This window comes from Crocuta crocuta, unplaced genomic scaffold (assembly GCF_008692635.1).
Source record: "Crocuta crocuta isolate KB4526 unplaced genomic scaffold, BGI_CrCroc_1.0 scaffold176, whole genome shotgun sequence".
Lineage (NCBI taxonomy): Eukaryota > Metazoa > Chordata > Mammalia > Carnivora > Hyaenidae > Crocuta > Crocuta crocuta.
Genome location: NW_027531905.1, coordinates 5,061,202 through 5,081,705, shown reverse-complemented (window position 1 = coordinate 5,081,705; position 20,504 = coordinate 5,061,202). Strand labels below are relative to the sequence as shown.

General features: G+C 41.5%; 1 non-coding gene across 1 annotated transcript; it reads right to left on the bottom strand.

Annotated features, from left to right (window-relative positions):
* Positions 1-9,225: 9,225 nt before the first annotated feature.
* Positions 9,226-9,332, bottom strand: LOC144240293 (U6 spliceosomal RNA). Its single transcript, XR_013337665.1, has one exon. It is a non-coding gene; the product is annotated as a U6 spliceosomal RNA (small nuclear RNA).
* Positions 9,333-20,504: the final 11,172 nt, after the last annotated feature.

The window sequence follows — 20,504 nt, the reverse complement described above, 5'->3', positions numbered from 1 at the left end:
GGCTCACTATTCGATGCTGTACAATCCAGGCTCACTGGATTAATAGCAGTTCCCTGAAGTTGATTTTATTCTTTTTCTCTCTGGGTCTTTGCACATTCTGAGGACGGTCTCACTACCACACCTCTCCACCTGGCTAACCTTTACTTTCACTTTAGGGCTTTACAACCAAGAAGTGTCATCCATGGACCAGCAGCATCAGCCCTCTCTTGGGCATTTGTTAGAAACGTGGAATCACAGGCCTCACTCCAGTCCTACTGAATCAGAACCTTCATTTTAACAAGATCCCAGAGTGATTCATATTTACACAAAGATTTGAGAAGCCCTGTTTTTTAAGCTCCTGTAGACGTATTTTCCTGGACTGATGTTTCTGATCCCCAGTGACTCAGGCAGGTGCCTCTCTCCGCGCTTGCACAGCGGTCTTCACTAGCACCTAACACGGCACCTGTGTGCATCTTCTTCCACTGGCCCGTGAGCTCTGTGAGGCCAGGACTGGCTGTTTATCTTTGTATTCTCTATGCCAGCACGAGACCTGGTGTGTAACAGATGCTCAAATTAGTTGTTGATTAATTGCTTTTGTGAACAAGTAGAGGAAGTATTGGCTTTCCAGTTTAAAGAGATTAGGATTTAAATTCCTGCTTTGCCACTTACTAGGTATGGAATCCTGGACAAATGACTCACCTCTTAGAACTTGTTAGCCCCTGGTTAAATGAGAATAACATAGACTGTCCCACAAAGTCTTGTCAGGATTAACAATATAGTAGATGTAAACCCAGAACACAATGCAGCCACATCAGAATTGCATAAGAAGTAGGAGTGTCTTCTCCCTCCGTTCTTCCAAGTGGCTAGACTTTGCTGAGTTTAGTAGAATCCTACTCGTTGGCCTGGAAAAACTGGCTGTACTTGAATGTGGTGCCATTTTTCTTCCTGCCTTCCCCCCGCCCCCTGAAAAAAAGCAAAAACAAATCAATAAAAGTGAGAATTGACTGGAATCAATGTTTTTCTCTGCTTTGTGTCAGAAAGACAGAACTCAAACTTGGGCCACCAGACGTGCTGGTTGTTAAGGACCTATGCAAGGGATCCCAACCAAGCTATGGGACCTTGGGATTAATTATTTAACCCTCTCTCCCCATTTCTATCTCCCAATAACCTAAAGAAAAGTAAATAAAGGAAGTTTTTATAATGTGATTCAATGTGGGGCAGCAAACAAAGCAGAATGATCTGCTTCAGATATGCTAACTGGAGATTAAAATTTGTGCTGGGAAAAGTCTTATAGTCTTTTTTTTAAGGTTTATTTATTTATTCTAAGAGAGAGAGAGAGTGAGCAGGGGAGGGACAGGGAGAGGGAGAATTCCAAGCAGGCTCTGTACCATCAGCATGGAGCCTGACATGGGGCTAGAACCCATGAACCGTGATATCGTGACCTGAGCTGAAACCAAGAGTCAAGCATTTAACCACTGAGCCACCCAGATGCCCCAAGTGTTATAGTTTTTTATTTGATTCACCCTGAGGCCACTCTCACATCCTCTGCCCTCATTCTTCAACCACGTGACTCCAATCTCCTCAGTTTCTGGCTCCCAAGCTTCTTCTAATAGTTGAACTAATAAGGACAGAGGAGTGAAATTATCAACACCAGAATCAAAGAGTTAAAAGAATAGAGGGGATTTAAAAGAAGAGAAAAGGAGGGGCGCCTGGGTGGCTTAGTCGGTTAAGCGCCCGACTTTCGCTTAGGTCATGATCTCGCAGTTCGTGGGTTCGAGCCCCGCATCGGGCTCTGTGCTGACTGCCAGCTCAGAGCCTGGAGCCTGTTTCAGAGTCTGTGTCTCCCTCTCTCTCTGACCCTCCCCTGCTCATGCTATCTCTCTCTCTCCTAGAAATAAATAAAAAATATTAAAAAAAAAAAAAAGAAGAGAAAGGGAAGGCAAGGAGCGGGAACTTTCTGTCGACTACAGATTTGACAATATGTTGGCAGTAAAGTCACCCCAGATCTTGGCTATTCTATGGGTTTTATTTGGGTCAGAAAACTGGATTACTTGACCTGAAGTCACATTCTCCTGAAATGTTATGCTCGACTGGCTAACTTGAGGATGGTTTTGTTCTAGATCATGCCACCCCCCACTTCCACAAGAGCAGAATATAAAAGCTAAAGTGACTACATGAACCAGAAATGTCTGAAAGATGTTTCTCTTAACTACTATATACAAACCAAATAGTTTGCTCTGGTCTTTGCATAAACAACATCTGGATACACAAACATTTTATGCTTTAGTTATCATTATCTGTGTAAGAGACAAAGTAATCCATCATCCACTGCATACTTCTGAAAAATTAATGGGTAGAAACAACTTGACAGGCTTCCTCAACTGGAAATGCTTCTCTGCAAAAAGTAAGTTATTGAAATTAATTGTAAATAATATAGTGTAATGGTTAATTTTAGGTGTCATCTTGACTAGCCATGGAGTGTCCTTAGCTAAACATTTCTGACTGTGGCTCTAAAGTGTTTCTGGATGAGATTAGGATTTGGAGTGGTAGACTCAATAGACTGCCCTCTCCAATGCATGTGAGCATCATCCAATCCATCCAAGACCTGAATAGAACAAAATATGGAGGAAGGAGGAACTTTCCCCTTTTTTCTGCATCACTGTTGAGCTAGATATTTTATCTCATCTTCTACCCATGGACTTGAATTTACACCATTAGCTCCTGCTGGTGCTCAGGTTTTTGCAGTCAGTCTGGCTTTCCCGGGTCTCCAGCAGATGGCAGACCTAGGATATTCACATCCCAAGATTTATTATGAGGAACTGGCTCATGTGGTTGCTGAGGGATGAGAAAACTCACGTCTGCAATCTACAAGCTGAAGACCTAGGAAAGCCTGTGGTGTAATTCAGTTCACGATAGGATAAGGTATATATATTGTTATTGCTTCTGTTGTTCTGAAGAACCCTGACTTACACAACAGGAAAGTGCTTGTCAAGATTGGTTTAAAAACCTGACAGAGGGATTAATGAGGCTCTTTCCCCTGGTTTGCCTTCCTGGATACTTTTTCTGCATAGAAGAAATTTGATTTAAAATGTATTGTGCCTTCATGTACCCCAGTGTTCATAGCAGCACTCTCAACAATAGCCAAATCATGGAAAGAGCCTAAGTGACCATCAACTGACGAAAGGCTCAAGAAGGTGTGGTTTATCTATACAATGGAATACTACATGGCAATGAGAAAGAATGAAGTCTGGCCATGTGTAGCAACGTGGATGGAACTTAAGGGTGTTATGCTGAGTGAAATAAATCAGGCAAAGAAGGGCAGATACCATATGTTTGCACATGTAGGTGGATTAGGAGGAACTTAACAGAGGACCATGGGGGAGAAGAAGGGGAAAAATAGTGGGGGAGAGGGAGGGAGGTAAACCATGAGAGACTCTTGAATGCTGAGAACAAACTGAGGCCTGAAGGGGGTGGGGGAGAGGGGGAGGGGGGTGATGGGCATGGAGGAGGGCACTTGTGGGGATGAGCCCTGGGTGTTATATGGAAAGCAACTTGACAATAAACTATTTAAGAAAAAAATAAATAAAATGTATTGTGCCTTGATTGAGTTAAGCATAACTCTAGAGAGGATTTATGCAGACTTAGTTCTCATCTGGTACCTCAAAGGTGGCAGGGGACAGAGGGAGTTAAAATCCCTGATATAGGGCGCCTGGGTGGCTTAGTCGGTTGAGCGTCCGACTTTCGCTTCGTCATGATCTCGCGGTTCGTGGGTTCGGCCCCGCGTCGGGCTCTGTGCTGACTGCCAGCTCGGAGCCTGGAGCCTGTTTCAGTCTGTGACTCCCTCTCTCTCTTACCCTCCCCTACTCACGCTGTCTCTCTCTCTCTCCTAGAAATAAATAAAACATTAAAAAAAAATCCCTGATATAAATCCATCAAGTAATCCACGAGTAACACAAATCTGTCTCACTCTCCTCTCTGCACATCGTAAACTCAATTTCTCTGGCTAGGTACTTCTATTACTCCTATAGTAGAACCACAGGATCTTAAAAAGAATCAGTCTTTTCCCTAAACTAAAAGGAAGGAATAGCAAGTTGGCTTCCATGCAGGACTACCTGCGTCTCACATCTCCAGGTAAGCCACTTCTACAGGATTTTTCAGATCAGAGCATCTGGCTTCATGCTTTGCTCCCCCTCCCCCACCTCTGTCTTTCCCTTTATCTGCCAGTTTTGGCTCCTGGCCCCTGTAACAGCCTCTTTTTTTTTTTTTTTTTATGTTTTATTTATTTCTGAGAGAGAGACAGTATGAGCAGGGGAGGGTCAGAGAGAGAGGGAGACACAGAATCTGAAACAGGCTCCAGGCTCTGAGCTGTCAGCACAGAGCCCGATGCGGGGCTCGAACCCACGAGCCGCGAGATCATGACGTGAACTGAAGTCGGAAGGACGCTTAACCGACTGAGCCACCCAGGCGCCCGCCCTGTAACGGCCTCTGGAGGCAATCTTATCAAAGGCAATGAGGAATGATTTCTGTGGACCTCATACAGGAACACGGTATCCAGGGCTCAGCTCTGTTCCTTTTAGCAGAGAAGTCTGTGGAGGTCAGTTCCCCAGGCAGCCTCAGCAGGCGCTGTTCCGAGGGTCACTTAAGGCTCATGAACCTGTCTCTAGTCCTGATTCAGGCTTATCGCTTCCTGGAGTATGAGACGAGTACCCTATATCTTCAGTGCAGGCTGACTCATTCCACCGACATCCCTGCTCCCGCAGACTGGGCCAGCTTGCCTGACTGGCCCCACTTGACCTGACCGCTGTTTCCTCTGATGCCCAGCTTTCTCTGAAGCACGTGTATACTCATCATAAACGGATGTTATCAATTAGCTGAGACTTCTTACCTAGATAAGTTTGTTAGAATCTAACACTACACAGTCTAGCACTGCTACCTCCATATAAATTGTCTGATGGATATGTGTGTCAATTCACATTAATCTACACTTCCCACCCCATCCCCCACCCCTTGGGAATCCATACTTCAGAGTTTGTAAATTAGCATACTCAGGCTGTTATCCAGAGCCCTCACAGAGAGAACAGCACTTTGATTCTTTATCTAAGTCTGGAACAGAAGATTCCTTAATTACTGAGGAGATATTAGAAATAATGTTTATTGAGCACCCTGGGTGGCTTAGTCGGTTAAGCGTCCGACTTTCGCTTAGGTCATGATCTCGCGGTTCGTGGGTTCGAGCCCCGCGTCGGGCTCTGTGCTGACTGCCAGCTCAGAGCCTGGAGCCTGTTTCAGTCTGTGACTCCCTCTCTCTCTGACCCTCCCCTGCTCACGCTGTCTCTCTCTCTGTCTCCTAGAAGTAAATAAAACATTAAAAAAAAAAGAAATAATGTTTATTGGTGAAGGATTATTCCTGCATTTATTTGTTTATTTGTTTGTTTACTTAAAAAAATTTTTAATCTTTATTTATTTTTGAGAGAGAGAGAGAGGGAGAGAGAGACAGAGTGTGGGGGGAGGAGGGGGAGCAGAGAGAGAGGGAGACACAGAATCTGAAGCAGGCTCCAGGCTCTGAGCGGTCAGCACAGAGCCCAACGCGGGGCTGGAACCCATAGAGTGGGAGATCATGACCTGAGCCAAAGTCAGAAGCTCAACTGACTGAGCCACCCAGTAGCCCCTCCTGTAGTTATTTAAAAATGACATTTCAAGCAAATTAGACTGCCTTATAAAATAAAATAATAAAAACGATAAGCAAATATTAAAGTAAAATGGGCTAACTCTTTCTAGGTAGAGGTTTCTTGGTATTGTTGTATTACTGGCTCCTGAATGATTCCTTAGGGGAAGTAAAAGAGAAAATTTAGAAAGATTATAAGACATTGATATTTTCCAAGGAATTCCAGATTTTGATAAGCTCTACAAATTGCCAAATTGAGGCTCTTAATTAATCTTTTCTCATGTGACTATTTGGAAAATACAAATATTTGTCATTTATTTTATTCCTAAGGATAGCTATTTACCATTTGTTCTTTCTTCTTCTTCCAGTATTTAAGATCACGGTTGATTCTCATTATTTGTGGTAATGTTCTATAAAGCTTTTGAGAACATTGCAAATTAGCAGATTTGCAAATTGCAGACTGAACAGTTTTCCTAGGGGAAATATAGGGTTAGGGTCCTGGGAGCCTCTGGTCACATTCTCATCAACCATTCAATACATAACTTTGTTTTATGTGTGTTTCTATTTAAAGATGCCATATTTAATGTATATTATTGATTCACTAATATTAAACTACCAGCCAAAAGCACTGTAACTCATGCCTGGATGAAGCTTCTGTGTTTTTTCTCTGGAAAGCACATCACAGCCTCCTTGGGCAAGGGAACATCTGACCACACTTTAGCATTACACTTGAAGGCCATTTTAAACCATGAAATCACTGATAAAAAGCACAAAAATGCAAAAAAATAGCACCATAAAGTCCACACACACACACACACACAAAAACACACAACAGTTGTTTATAGTATGAGGGTTGAAATAAGAAGACAGGACACTACCTTGTCCATCCTCAACTTCAAACATGTCAGGTGACTCACTGCTCTGTGGAAATCTACAAATGACCAGAAAAACACCAAGAGTGTTTATTTGGGGGGTTACAAATAAATTTTAGTAAGTCAATTCACAAATATGAAAATTGTCAATAATGAAGACTGACTATATATTCTTGGTCCCCGGCCACCTCTCACTTAAGTATCTTTGTTCCTGGGCTTCTCTTCTGGAACACTACTGGGCCTCCTTTCCTGAAGCAAAGTCCTTAACTGAATCTTTTTCCTTGCCACAGTTAGTCACCTGATACATGTCCCTCTCTGCTGAGAGCACTTGTCAACAAGCACAAGTTAGGTGCAATAAATGCAGTCACAGTTAAGAGGTCACAGCTAATACAATACCTGTTCCAGAGATAATGATGATTTTGTAAAATATATTTGTTCCTTGATCATGTAGAATGAAACTTTTTTCCCTAATCCTTAGTCTCTTTAATTATATAAATGTGGTTATGTTGTTTATTGTTATATCATTAAATGATTATATCACAGGCTCTACCTTGCTTCAAGAAGCCAGGAGCAGGAGCAGGGATGGAAGAAAACCAAACTGCAGTGAACAATTTGTCCCCAATATGCCACACATAGGGAGCTGAGAATCACACACTGGCCACCAACAGTCCAAGATTCTGCCTCCCTCAAATGCCCCACCCCCCTGTCCCCTCTAAAAGCAATCAAGAGTACTGAGCAAGTTGTAACAATGTAAATATCTCCTTCCCGGTGCTCCACAGTTCAAATTCAAGAGAAAGCAAAGCTCCTATATCAGCATTCATTAAACTGCCAGCTAGTAAGAGTTCCATTTGTCAACCAATAAATCTAATTCCTATCTGTTCGGAAGGAATCCTTAAGCCACATAAACCCAGGCCAGAGTTTTATGCAAGCTTAAAGAACTCTTGATAGCTTCTAGGGTCTTTCCTCTCCCTACTCATCTTCCAGTATCGAGAAGTTCTGCTTTGCAGGTTAATGGGAGAAATCGCTTCCCTCGGCACTTTCCCCATCTGTCTTAAAATTTTTAAAGATTTTTTTTAATGTTTATTTATTTTTGAGAGAGAGGCACACACAGAGTGCGAGCAGGGGAGGGTCAGAGAGAGAGGGAGACACACAATCCAAAGCAGGCTCTAGGCTCTGAGCTGTCAGCACAGCCTGATGTGGAGCTCGAACTCACAAACTGTGAGATCATGACCTGAGCCAAAGTCAACTGCCCAAACAACTGAGCCACCCAGGCGTCCCCATCTGTCTTAATTTTTTAAATTATACTTTTAATAAACCCTTAAGGAAAATGGACTTGCAGAGTCCTCACAGAATGAAACTTTAATAGAAGGATTGCAGAGTCGTGGGTAGATATTAGAGGACTTGAAGACAGGGAAGGCACATTTCTGATATCAATCATATAAGGAACCACCTACTCTAGGAACTGAAGTTTCCTCCCTAGGCCCATGGTTATACAACATGTCCTAAAAAGTCTACGAATCTGGATTTCTGCCTGAGGTCAGCAATCCCAGAACATAGGAGTCTACTGCCCACTCTTCCTGGAGTCTCCATGAGGATTTCAAGCTTCCGTTCCAATGTTGGAGGATATTGGCCCCAAGTTTTCAACAAGGCTGGAACTGAGCACCTATTATACCAGAGGAGATCCCTGGCCTTGAGAGTATCTCTTCCAGGAGCTGACTGGACCGGAAAGTGTTTGTTAACAGGCTTTCAGATGTGGTCAAGATTCTTCAGCATGGTTTGGGTCTGCCATTTATTGTTCGGAGGTTTATCATTGCAAAAAGACACTTCTAACCAGAGCCTGCTGAGATAAAAGCTGCCGCCCCATCCCATGCTGGGAAATATACGTGTTATTTCAGTGGCTCTGTACACAGCTTTGTAAATCTATACCTTGGACTAAAGCCCAGCTAGAGAGTCAAACATCCTCTTGTACGTATTCCCTGAAAAACAGTTGCATATGCTCAAACCTAAAAGAACAGCAAGGCTGCCCCTGGCAGCTCCCCACCTTGCAGAATTTCAAAAATGCCTGCGGCCTCACCAAAATGAACTGTCTGAACAAAAGGAGATAGAAAGAATGAGAGGAGAGTGGATGTGGCTGATTCTTGGCCTCGCCTTCCTTCCGCCCCCAGGCACCTCTGTCTCTACAGATGTTTTTGCTGAGCTTCTGTCAAGCCTTCTTGGCTTACTCTTTGGCTCTCTCCCCGGGGAACTGTAACCAAGCAAGCATGGCAAGTGTGGCATGAATCAAGAAGAAAGATTGCCTTTTTCTAGCTAAGTCACTTTGGTTTCAGTTTACTTTTTAAACAACACTGTTTTTTTCCTAATTACGGAAGCAGTCAGGCTCATTGCGAAAAAGTGTTGGAAAATGCCGATAAGCAACAAAACAAATGACAAAAATCAAGTATGACCCCATCATCCAAATTTAATAATCGTTGACACATTTGTTGTTTTCTTTTAGGCTTTCTATATGAATCAATAGTAATAAGTATGTTTTCAATGGGATGACATTGGGTATAATGTTTTGTATACTGCCTTTGCCTCCACTTGGCAATACATTCGAAATATTTTTTTTAAGAAAACAGTTTTCTATTGGGAAAAAAAAGCGCTAATGGGATCTCATTTTAAAACACAGCATACTCGAATTAATCAATCTGAAAACAATACCATAACTCAAAAAAAAATATGGAATGCTTCACGAATTTGCGTATCATCCTTGTGCAGGGGCCATGCTAATCTTCTCTGTATCATTCCAATTTTAGTATATGTGCTGCCTAAGCGAGCACTCGAAATAGTTTTTTGATGTTCATTTTTGAGAGTGAGAGACAGAGTGCAAGTAGGGGAGGGGCAGAGAGAGGGAAACAGAATCCAAAGCAGGCTCCAGGCTCTGAGCTGTCGGCACAGAGCCTGACATGGGGCTCAAACTCACAAACCATAAGATTATGACCTGAGCTGAAGTCGGATGCCGAACCAACTAAGTCACCCAGGCACCCCAATACATTCTAAAGATTTTGTCATAATATCACTTATCTTTAGATTTATACTTTATATTTTAGAGCAGTGTTTAGGTTCAGAGCAAACTTGAGTGGAGGGGCAGAGATTCATCATGTGCCTCATGCCCCCACATTTGCACAGACTTCCTCATTATCGATATCCTCCAGACCACCAAGCTGCATGGTCTTCAGTATCCTCAATCTCTTAAGCAAGTCATATTGTTGAATGTTCACATTATTTCCAGGGATTATATTCAAAACACATAGAAATCATGGAAAAGGCAGCAGATATGGACCAACTAATCAGAATGACCAGCCAGTTGGACCACAGCTGGGTTCTGGAGGCCTCAGACTGTGCCACGCATGAACTTTGGTTTAGTTTTTATTTTTTTAATTTTTAATGTTTTTTGTTTATTTCTGAGAGAGAGAGAGAGACAGTGTGAGCAGGGGAGGGTCAGAGAAAGAGGGAGACACAGAATCCGAAACAGGCCCCAGGCTCTGAGCTGGCAGTCAGCACAGAGTCTGACGCAGGGCTCAAACCCACGAACCGTGAGATCATGACCTAAGCCAAAGTCGGATGCTTAACCGACTGAGCCACCCAGGCGCCCCGGTTTAGTTTCTAAATGGCAGGATGCTCTAGAGCAGGACTTGGAAGGCAGGCAGTTCTTGCAGGGAGGGCTTCAAGTAGCATCTATTTATCAGTCCCAGCAAAAGATTTTCAGTATTTTAGGAATCTATATTGTTATATAGATGCTAATTTTCCAAGTATCAGAATATTCATTAAAATTACAAATAGAGAGTTGGTTATGAACATCTTTGCACAGGCCTCTGATTACTCCTAGATGGAACATGTACTGAGTCAAAACATATGATACATTCAGCCCTTTAGGATAACCCTAAATTGTTTTTCAAAAGTTAACACCATTTACACTTTTACCAAGCTTAGTACCTGTTTTAAAAAGAAAAAACCTAACTTAATCATTAAACATTGTGTGCTGTGGGGTTGGGTTTTTGCCTCTTAGTTCCTTTCTACCCAGTCTATTCACTCATAGATATGTAGACAAGAAAAATAGTCTTGTATGTGCAAAAGGGGCATATGTAGGGACATTTATTGTGGTTTTGTTCATAGTATGAACAACAACCCAACTTTGTTCTTTCTTAAGATTGCTTTGGCTACTTGGGGTCTTTTGTCGTTCCATACAAATTTTAGTATTACTTGTTCTAGTTCTGTGAAAAATGTTGATATTTTAATAGAAATTGCATTAAATGTGTAGATTGCTCTGGGTAATATGCATATCCCAACCATATTTGGTCTCCCAGTTGATAAGCGTGGAATATTTTTCCCTTTGTGTCATCTTCAATTTCATTCATCAGTGTTTTATGATTTTCAGAATACAGGTCTTTTATTTTTATTGTATTATTATTTTTTTTTACAAATAGTTTATTGTCAAATTAGTTTCCACATAACACCCAGTGCTCATCCCCACAAGTGCCCTCCTCCATGCCCATCCCCCCCCCACATCCATCAGTCCTCAGTTTTTGTCAGCATTCAAGAGTCTCTCATGGTTTGCCTCTCTCCCTTTCCCCCACCATTTCCCCCCTTCTTCTCCCCCTTGTTCCTCCGTCAAGTTCCTCCTAATCCTCCTATACGTGCAAACATATGATATTTGTCCTTCTCTGCCTGACTTATTTCGCTCAGCATAACACCCTCAAGGTCCACCCATGTTGCTACACATGGCCAGATTTCATTGTTTCTCATTGCCATGTAGGATTCCATGGTATAGATAAACCACATCTTCTGGATCCATTCGTCCATTGATGGACACTTAGGCTCTTTCCATGTTTTAGCTATTGTGGAGAGTGCTGCTATGAACATTGGGGTACATGTGCTCCTGAGCATCCGCATTTCTGTATCCCTTGGGTAAATTCCTAGCAGTGCTATTGCTGGGTCATAGGGGAGTTCTAGTGTTAGTTTCCAGAATACAGGTCTTTTAAAATTCCTAGGTATTTTATTATTTTTGGTGAAATTATAAATGGGCCTTTTCCTTAATTTCTCTTTCTGCTACTTCATTATTAGTCTAAAGAAACACAATAGAGGGGTGCCTGGGTGGCTCAGTCGGTTGAGGGTGCGACTTCGGCTCAGGTCATGATCTCACAGTTCGTGGGTTCGAGCCCCGCATCGGGCTCTGTGCTGACAGCTCAGAGCTTGGAGCCTGTTTCAGATTCTGTGTCTCCCTCTCTCTCTGACCTTCCCCTGTTCATGCTCTCTCTCTCTCTCTCAGAAATAAATAAAACATAAAAAAATTTTTTTAAAGAAACAATAGATTTCTGTATATTAATTTTGTATCCTGTGACTTAGCTGAATTTATTAATCAGTTCTAGTAGTTTTTTGGTGGAGTCTTTAGGGTTTTCTATATATAGTACCATGTCATCTGCAAATAGGGAAAGTTTTACTTCTTACTGATTTGGACAACTTTTAGTCCTTCTTGTCTAATTGCTGTGGCTAGAATTCCAGCACTACATTGAATAAAAGTAGTGAGAGTGGACATTTCTTCTTGTTCCTGATCTTAGGGGAAAAGCTCTCAGTTTTTCACCTTTGAGTATGATGTTAACTCTGGGGTTTTCGTGTATGGTCTTTATTATGTTGAGGTATGTTCCCTCTAAACCTACTTTGTTAGAGTTTTTATCGTGAATGGATGTTGTATTTTGTTGAATGCTTTTTGTGCAGTTATTGAAATGATCATATGGTTTTTTGTTTTTTGTTTTTTTAAAGTTTATTTATTTATGTTGAGAGAGAGAGAGCAGGGGAGGGGCAGAGAGAGAGGGGGAGAGAAAGAGAATCCCAAGCAAGCTCTGTGCTGTCAGCATAGAGCCCCATGTGGGGCTCAATCTCAGGAACTATAAGATCATGACCTGAGTCAAAACCAAAAGTTGGAAGTTTAATGACTCAGCCACCCAGGATCCCCATTGTATTTTTTTTTATCCTTTCTCTTTTAATATGTTATAACACATTGATTGATTTGCAAATGTTGAACTACATTTGCATTCCTGGTATGAATTCCACTTGATCATGGTGAATGCTTTTTAAAAACATATCACTGAACTCAGTTTGCTAATATTTTGTTGAGAATTTTTGCATCTATGTTCATCAGAGAAATTGGCCTATAGTTCTCTCTTTCTCTCTCTCTTTTGTAGCGTTTTCATCTGTTTTTGTTATCAGGATAATGCTGGCTCCATAGACTGAATTTGGAAGCTTTCTTGCCTTTTCTATGTTTATAATAGTTTGAGAAGAATTAGTATTATCTCTTCATTAAATGTTTGGTATAATTCACCTGTGAAGCCATCTAGTCCTGGACTTTTGTTTCTTGGGAATTTTCTGATCTGATTCAATTTTATTGCTAATAATAGGTCTGTTCAAATTTTCTATTTCTTCCTGATTCCATTTGGGAAGGTTATATGTTTCTAGGAATTTTTCCATTTCTTCTAGTTTGTCCAAGTTTGTTGACATATAATTTTTCTTAATATTCTCTTGAACAATAGGGAGAATGGATGGCTAAAATTCTTTATAGAAATTGATGGTATGAGGGGCGCCTGGGTGCCTTAGTCGGTTAAGCGTCCGACTTTCGCTTAGGTCATGATCTCGCGGTTGGTGGGTTCCAGCCCCGCGTCGGGCTCTGTGCTGACTGCCAGCTCAGAGCCTGGAGCCTGTTTCAGAGTCTGTGATTCTCTCTCTCTCTAGCCCTCCCCTGCTCACGCTCTCTCTCTCTCTCTCTCTCTCTCTCCTAGAAATAAATAAAAGCATTTAAAAAATTTTTTAAAAAAAGAAATTGATGGTATGAAATATCACACAATGATTAAAAAGAATGCGGAAGATGGATGAGCTTGACTTAGAAGGTCTTGAGACATATTGAAAAAGAAAAGCATGTGTGGAACATAATATGCAGTATGAACACAGTAATAGTATATAAAAAGCATTTGAATATGTAATGTAATTGTAATGAAACTATGTGTGAGTACATCAGTATTGGGGAAGAACATACATCAAAATATGAGGTCTCTGAGGAGAGAAGTAGGAATACAAGGTAAGTAAAGGTTTTCTCATTTTTTAGTCTGTGTGTCTTTATAATGTTTTAATTCTTTTTTTTTTAATATTTTTTATTTATTTCTAGGAGAGAGAGAGAGAGACAGTGTGAGCAGGGGAGGGTCAGAGAGAGAGGGAGACACAGACTCTGAAACAGGCTCCAGGCTCTGAGCTGGCCGTCAGCACAGAGCCCGACGCGGGGCTCGAACCCACGAACCGCGAGATCATGACCTAAGCGAAAGTCGGACGCTTAACCGACTAAGCCACCAGGCGCCCCAATATAATGTTTTAATTCTTATAATAATAAACCTTTTTTATTGTATGATTTTTAACAATATCCTTTTAAAATATAAAATAAAGAAATTGAAGTCAGTTGTTTTACTTTTGTCTTTGGGGTTTTTTTGTTTTGTTTTGTTTTGTTTTGTTTGGGGGGGGTTGCCCTAGCAGAAGAATCCTTTCCTCCCCAAACTTTTAAGTAAAATTCCAACATGTATGAAACCTAAAATCAATGCAGGTCTAATTACAAACCAGCCTCACGTATATCATATAAGCTCCACACTTGATTTCATACCCTGCTGTCACTGTTTTGAAATTCTTATTAATTTTTCATAAGGGGCCCCGTTTTTTCACTTTACACCACACCCCATGAATTATGTAGACAGTCATAACTGTAGATTAAACTCTCTCTAAGTTCCAAGAGTGTTTTGGGGAACTTTCAAAGTATCAGAACCACAGACTAGCCAACTGGGGAGTAGAGCCTTGGATGTCAGCCTCCTAAGGGTGTTCTAGGAAAATCTGAACATCCAGGTCCTGAAGTCAAGCTTTAAAGGACTGAGATTTAGATATATATAAATATATATATATGGGCTCAAGTCTTTGCAGTGAAAGGCATATCAGTGTAGGACACATCGGTAACTCTCACTGCACAGTATTCGTTTCCAAATGCCTTCCTGATTTCTGTAGAAATTCCCTATGATTATTGGTAAAGCCCAAATCTGCGTATGATATGGTAAGTAAAAACTTTTTAACTACAACTCTTGGTTAAAGCCAAAATGTAATATTTTCATGTTATCTCATCTTGGAGGAGGTAAGATGGTTGATGTTTCAGGTAGAGGAAGATGATAAGAAAATCTACTACATTCTATGGTCTTTTTATTCCATTGGCAGAAAAATTAAATTTCCTTCTTTTATGAGTTACTTTCTTGGTGCTTCCAAAATGATTCCATTTTTCTCATTCTATGTCAATTGAATTGTTAAGTGAGAGGAGATTTTGTGGGCAGAGAAGATTAATTATATTTCTGTCATGCAAAAGGAAATGAAAGGAGTCTCACAGGGTTTGTCTCGGAAAACCCACACCAGTGCCTGGAAACCACTGATTCATTTTCTAACCACTTGCTTAGAAGCCATGTATTCTTTTCTAATAGGCTGCCTGAAATATTGCTGTGTTTCTACAGCATGACTTGAGTCATGCCGTGTCCTTTGAGAGGAATCCTTACCACGTCCCCAGTGCCGACAGGCTTGTGTGTCTTCCTTCCTTTCTTTCCTCCTTTCTGAAATCTCTGTTCTGCGCTGTACAGAAAATCACAAAAATTCCTGCCACTCCAAAATAGACCCTTTTAACTTTTGGGTGAATATCTTGCAAATTATTTCTCTCTGAAAAGATAAAACCAATTGTGGCTATAAATATGTATTGACATAAAAGGGTCTTTCATCCTTGACTTCTTTTCTGTTTCATTGGTTAAAACATCAATTAAATGATATTTGCATGCAATACAATGAAATTGGTCAGGAAAACTATCTCCTCATCAAATTCTAAGTTCGAACTCCTTATATTGGCATTTAAGCCAGGTCCCAATTCCCCAGCATATTTTCTTCCCTCTTCTTCATTTATCTAGATGACATTTGATTCCGTCACACTTATTATGTAGACCTCTTCTTTTTTTATTATTTTTTTTAATGTTTTATTTATTTCTAGGAGAGAGAGAGCGACAGCGTGAGCAGGGGAGGGTCAGAGAGAGAGGGAGTCACAGACTCTGAAACAGGCTCCAGGCTCTGAGCTGGCAGTCAGCACAGAGCCCGACGCGGGGCTCGAACCCACGAACCGCGAGATCATGACCTAAGCGAAAGTCGGACGCCTAACCGACTAAGCCACCCAGGGGCCCCCCTATGTAGACCTCTTTAAAAGTGTTAGAAGTGCCCCTTGGTAGACATCCTTCCAATAATCTCTTTCTCTGCAATGCTGCAGCAACCCAATAAATGTCACTCGGCTCCGGCCATTCATCATAGATTGACTGTTACTGTTATTTATCTTTTTCTAAGCGAAGGTAAAGACTATCTTGGACACCCTTTCATCCCCGCCTTATTTAGCACAGTGCCCTAGATTCAATAAGTAGCTGATGAATATTTGATAATAGAGATGAGGATCCCGTTACCACCACATAAGGGGACTTCACACTGATGTTTTATTCCTACATATCTGGGAAGCTGTAGGCACTACTTTCCCTAATCTTTCTCATTATACGTGTTGCCTGATGCCTTCCTTTAGCTCCAAATCTGACATCACTCTTGTTTAGGGTCTAATAAGAGACTTTTGGCTTCTAAGACCTTTCTTTCATATCACAGGACAAAGTATAATTTTCCTCCCTGTCTCTCTTCCACCCTTTCTCTCTTTCTTTCAACTTTTTCTTTCTTGAAAAGAGTGACAATCATTTTACTAAAGAGATGGAAGCCAGGGGCTTCCCAGATGTAGAATGAATAATGTTTTCCTTATCTTGGTGGTCAAGACATTAGCCACCTGAGGTTTTGCATATTTTATTCCCCCAAGCTGTCACTTCTCTTTTTTAGTGCCTACTGTTTTCCAGGGGGTGTACTGAATGCTATATACACAGTTATTCTGCTTCCTACTCACAATAAGCCTGCGAGGTAGATATTCCCCTGTTTTTTTCATGAGAAAAGGGAAGCTCAGAGACACTGAGTAACTTGCAGATATCTCTCTGTCTTGGCAAAGTTTAAAAAGGAGCACATTCAAAGAAGATTATCTGACCTAACTCCTGGCTTCATAACAATGTTAGAGAGTGAATTAAAATATTACAAAACCCTCCATAGAAAGGTGCTCAGAAAAAGGTTCTGATTCCCTTTGAGAACATAAATAAACACATATTCACTCCTTTCTAAGTTTAATTCCTGAAATCTCTGGGTCTTCAATGAGGCCTTTTGCCAATACATTCAAGACATAGGCTTTTCACAGGGACCCAGTGCCCTGCTTGATGTAAGTGCCCAAATCTCAAGACTCGCTGGGCTGTAGGTGGCCTGGTGATGGGCAGAAAGGATAAACAGCGTCCAGAGGGACAGATGCTGGGGGTTAGACCCAGATTCAGGCCTCAGGAGCAGGCTTTCCGAGCATCTAGAGATTATGACACTGGATGAGAAGTAGTTCAAGAAAGCGGCCCAGTCATGATATCCAAGATGCAACAGTGGGGATGCCCTATGACTGTGGTTGCTAATGCTTACAAGACCTCTGTGGGTGCCTGGAAGTTCACTTACTTCACCCATAATCTTTAAAAAGGATTTTCCAAAGTGTAGCCCAAGAAACACAGTACTCTGAACATGGAAAAACCTCTGGGATCAAATAAGTGTGAAGCAAAGTTCATTATTTCCACTCCACCTAAGAAATCAGATGATTAAAGACTCTAAAAATATAAAAATAAACAAAAAAAACCCTCAAAACCAAAACCAACAGACCCTTGTAATCAAGAAGCTATATTGAAGACATTTAGGATATGAATATGTTATGAACAATGAAAATGGCAACTATAGTCATTGAAATTTTAAGAAATTTTTGTTAAAAGGAAGGAGAGAGTTAAAGTAGTTCAAACACACAGAGTGCAAGGCTCTTTTGCTACAAGAGGGGAAACATGACAAACTTTTCACATGGAGACAAGCAAAAGCACACAAAGCAGAGCTTGCTGCCTCAGGTAGATGTCTGTTTCCTCAGAGAAATTGTGAGCTCCTTAGTGGAATGCCAGAGGTGGAACTCAAAAAGAGTTTGAGAAATTGTTAGCGAATTGATAATTAATGGATATAATCCCCAAAAAGGAACAAGAGCCAGAGTCAAGGCAGCCTGAAGAAGAAGAGCAGAAAAATACTTCCTCTGAGATACCACCTCACACCGGTCAACATGGCTAACAGTAACAAGTCAGACAACAACAGATGTTGGCGAGGGTGCGGAGAAAGAAGATCTCTTCTGCACTGCTGGTGGGAATGCAAACTGTTCAGCCACTCTGGAAAACAGTGTGGAGTTTCCTCAAAAAATTAAAACTAGAACTACCCTATGCAGTACTAGGTATTTATCCAAGGGATACAGGGATGCTGTTTCAAAGGGGCACATGCATCCCAGTGTTTATATCAGCGCTATCAACAATAGCCAAAGTATGGAGAGAGCCCAAATGTCCATCAATGGATGAATGGATAAAGAAGATGTGGTACATACACATACACACACACACACACACACAATGGAGTATTACTCGGCAATCAGAAAGAATGAAGTCTTGCTATTTGCAACTACATGGATAGAACTAGAGGGTATTATGCTGAGCGAAATTAGTCAGTCATAGGAAGACAAATATTATATGACTTCACTCATATGAGGTCTTTAAGACACAGAACAGATGAACATAAGGGAAGGGAAGCAAAAATAATATATAAACAGGGAGGGGGCAAAACGTAAGAGACTCTTAAATATGGAGAACTACAGAGGGTTACTAGAGGCAGGGGGATGGGCTAAACGGGTAAGGAGCATTAAGGAATCTACTCCTGAAATCATTGTTGCACTATATGCTAACTTGGATGTAAATTAATAAAATAAAATAAAATAAAGTATTTCCTCTGAGCTAGAAAGGGAGTGGGAGAGGATAAGGAAAACATGGATATTCTGGAGAGGAAGTTACACAAAGGAGCTGTCTGGCAGTGGAGAGAACTCCCATCAGGTGGCCTCCATCAGTGCAACAGTGCAGGAGGCTGGGTCACTGCTCACAGAGGGAGCTGGCTGCATTTTGGGAACAGGGCAGAGAGGGAAAGGAACCAAGCAAGACAGAAAACAGCTGTTGGCCCCATATGTTTGGGATGCAATAAGAGATGTGTAAAGTTTTGCTGAGTAACAGTGAGAACCCAGCGTGAAAAATAGTCATACATAGTGGTCCTGAAGAACATGGCCCCTGGGAGCCAGATTAACCAAGTTTGGGTTTGAATCCTGGATCCCTCCCTTCCTGAAAGGTGGTAAGAATTAAATTAGGTCATATATGTAAAATGCTTAGAAGAGTGCCTGGCACATTAGTAAGTACTCATTAAGTACTAGCTGTTATTGTTGTTGTTATTAAATTGTGAAGGAACCACTCATAAGAATCTTGGTGATTTTCTCTCTCTCTTTTTTTTAATGTGATTTTTTTTTTCTTAAAGAAGTATAGGGTTACTTGGGACAGCCACAGGCATGAACGTAGTCTTGAAATGAGGCAGGAACCCAAGGCTGAAGATTGGCCCAGCAGGTACTATGGGAAGTCACAAGATGGTGGAGTCTGGGTTTCTTTCATTTATTTATAGTTTTAATTTTTGTAATGTTTATTTAGTTTTGAGAGAGAGAGGGAGAGCTGGGGAGGAGCAGAGAGAGGGGGAGACACAGAACCCAAAGCAGGCTCCAGGCTCTGAGCCATCAGCACAAAGCCTGAGGTGGAGCTCCAGCTTGGGAGCCACAAGATCATGACCTGAGTTGAAGTTGGATGCTTAATCGACTGAACCACCCAGGTGTCCCTGGAGTCTGGGTTTCTAATTAGGTAGAGAGCATAGGGAAGTCCAGGAGAAAGGTGGGACATTTACCTTGAGCTTTTAGATGAAGAAATTACTGAGGGTGATGACAAGACCTAAAATACTGACACAGAAAACATGGCTACCATATATGCATTTATTACATTTCTTTGACAAATATTTTTTGAGTGCCTAGTGCCAGGCACTCCTAGTGCTGGGGTACAGTTGTCGATAAAGCACACAGACATACTGTTTTCATGGAGCCTACGTTCTAGCCATAGGACTCACAGTCATCCAGCAATACTCTAAACTCCTTCCTCAAATTATTGCCTTAATCATCTTGACAAACCAATTAGGCAGGTATTATCCAACAGTTTTTTTAAGACAAAGAAATTAAATTCTGCCACAAACCGAAAAGTTAATACATGGCAAAGCCAGGATTGAAACACTGATCTGATTCTAAAGTTCACGCATCCCCATGCTGCTGAATAATCTTGGTGGTTGTAGAGGAAAGTTTTAAGAGTTGGAGGCCTAGGAACCCTGAAGTCAGCGTGTTCGGCCCTTCCCATGGGTGTTGAGTTCCTCAAGAATGATGGGAGAAGATGAGGTAGCAAGGGAAATGTACATTTGGCACTGAAGTCTTAGAAGAAGTGAAAGTAGGTTGTAGAGAATGGTAAGAGGAAGTATGAATTTCAAAGGCAAAGAGGTGATGGAGCCATAAAGTAGGAGTAGCCCTGGTTTGCAAGCTCAACTGCTTCCTCATTCCTGCTAAGTGGGGAGAAAATAGGAGCGGTCACGTGCTCTAGTGTAGACGATCTTAGTTAACTGTCTTGTTCAGACAAGGAGGTCAAAGGAGCAGGTGTGGCAGAAGCATCGGAGGTTGGAAGGGCATCCCAGAGTATCGTGCCTGTAGACAGATGGACAGAGGGCTGGAGTTAGTTTCCAAGAGTTAGCAAAAAACAAGGAAGTGGGAGATAAAGTGGAGAAGGAAGTTAAAAGAAAGCAGGAGAGCTCTGTAAACCTGGAACCTTGTGAGAGGGGGTTGAAAAGTTGCATGTGCCACATTCCACGTGGAATGTCGGAGA